Source organism: Poecilia latipinna, unplaced genomic scaffold (genome assembly GCF_001443285.1).
Source record: "Poecilia latipinna isolate Pla-1442-1.1 unplaced genomic scaffold, P_latipinna-1.0 Scaffold945, whole genome shotgun sequence".
NCBI lineage: Eukaryota > Metazoa > Chordata > Actinopteri > Cyprinodontiformes > Poeciliidae > Poecilia > Poecilia latipinna.
Window position 1 is genome coordinate 151,344 of NW_015113561.1, and position 1,862 is coordinate 153,205.

Sequence of the window (1,862 nt, forward strand, 5' to 3'; positions counted from 1 at the left end):
CCCCCCTTCCACAATGGGGGCTCATTTGGAGCTGCTCTGTGATTTAGGGCTCCGGCACCAAGCGGTGAAAAAACAACTGAAGTCACGGGGTAATTGGCAACATAAATGCCATGTAGGAAAATTAAGCCACGTAATAAATAACAAGGACACTTGTTAATGGGCTCTAAAGTGATGATGATGCAAGGTGTAGCGTAGCATGGTGTACCTTTCTAAAACAAACTCGCTCTGCACGTTTTCCCTCAACACACCATCACTGTGGTGGCAGCATCACGCTGTGGGGAAGGGGAAGCTTTAGAAACATATCAGCTTATCAAGGCAACCCCTAAATGCACTGGATTCATTAAAGAATCAATAAATGATGTTATGAAATATATATAAATTTAAAAAAAGCAAACTCTATGCATTTTATACAAAATGTGGTGGTGTCAGTATCATGCTGTAGGATGTTTTTTGGTGGGGAAGGTAGAAGAAAATCAACTGAGGCTGAGGTTGTAAACTGAGAGCGTTCACTTGTGAACTTTAACGTGTTCGAGGAATATGAGCAATGCCATTTTACGCATAGAACATTTTTTTTCCATCTGAATATCTAAAAGTAAACTTCTACAGAGTTGTTCCTCAAGAAGCCCAAGAATGAAACACAGTTGTCTTTCAACGGCAAACCCAGAGGATTTCTTCTCTAACTTAAGGCGGCCGCAGGAGTCTTTACATGCAATACGTTGGGGAAGAGTTTGCGAAATTGCGTCCTTATTGTAAACAGACAAAAAGAAAAACTTACCAGAGAGGACTAAAATCGTGGAGATCTCTGTTTTGACATGCACGGATAAGGGAGGAGAGGGCATGAGATGAATCCAGAGAGAGAGAGGAATGTTTCCAACACCACAATGCAGCTAAAAAACGAAGGAAAAAAATCGAGGCGCTGCCTTTTCTCAGCTTACTATTCCACAATCAGCCGGCATCGACTCTGATCAGATATATCCAAACCCAGATTTGCAGCTGCAGTCTAATGCCATGCAAGGAAATCCGAGTTTACGCAACTTATCCTTCGAAAACAGCGCAGAAAACCATGTCGCTGTCCCCCCTTTCTCCGAAACTTTCCTCCCCGTCACCAAGTTCCTTCCAGAGCGCAAAACATGCCCGGAGCTCCCGAGCTGCACACTTGTCAACTAAACAGAAAGTCTGCAGGCGCTACGGACGTGGAAGGAGGCTGAAACTGGAGCAGGGGATAGATGTCCGATGCGGAATGTCATAAAATCCATCAAATCTCGGTTCCCTCCGGAGAGAGAAGCGTCCACCAACAGCCTTCGCACGGTCTTCTCAGACTCTTTTGTCAGGTTTACTTTTTTTCTCATTCTTACGTCTTATACACCGCCCTCCTCCTTCCATCCAGAGGGTGTCACTCCCCCAAACCCCCCCTTTGCACTCACAAGAAGTTGTAATTCGAGCCACTTCCTGGCCACAGTGCCTTTGGGCCCTGCCTTCCTCCGCCCATCACATACTGCAGACTTCCCTGCGCTCTAACTTGCTCTCACACGGGGTCCAACCCGAGTTGAGCGTCTGTGCTGCTGCTCCGCTCCGGAGCTGTCCGAGCTGAGAAATACAACGCCGCCTAGTGGAAAATAAATAAAGGGCGCGCAACCAGATGTGGAGTCCAGTCGTCTCTACCCTGCCCTGCGAGCCGTACAGCCCGTAAACTTCATAAAAACACAACTATTAAACTCTGAGATGAAAAATAAATATATTTTACAAAAGAACCAAAATAGCTGTTATAGTAGTATAATAACCTCAGTTGCGTATTTATGAATTTATCGCTCTGGTGCAGTGCCATGGATACACTTGACTTGAACCTTTCCACATTTCGTCTC

General features: G+C 45.5%; 1 protein-coding gene across 6 annotated transcripts in view; it reads right to left on the reverse strand.

The window, feature by feature from the left end:
• fgfr2 (fibroblast growth factor receptor 2) overlaps positions 1–1,303 on the reverse strand; it is a 63,883-nt gene extending 62,580 nt beyond the window's left edge. For 3 of the 6 annotated variants that reach the window (XM_015049397.1, XM_015049399.1, XM_015049398.1), the window contains exon 1: positions 776–1,303. The gene's annotated coding sequence lies outside the window, so the exon portion shown is untranslated. The remainder of the gene's footprint in view (positions 1–775) is intronic. The other 3 variants (XM_015049401.1, XM_015049400.1, XM_015049396.1) reach the window with 1 other exon arrangement.
• Positions 1,304–1,862: the final 559 nt, after the last annotated feature.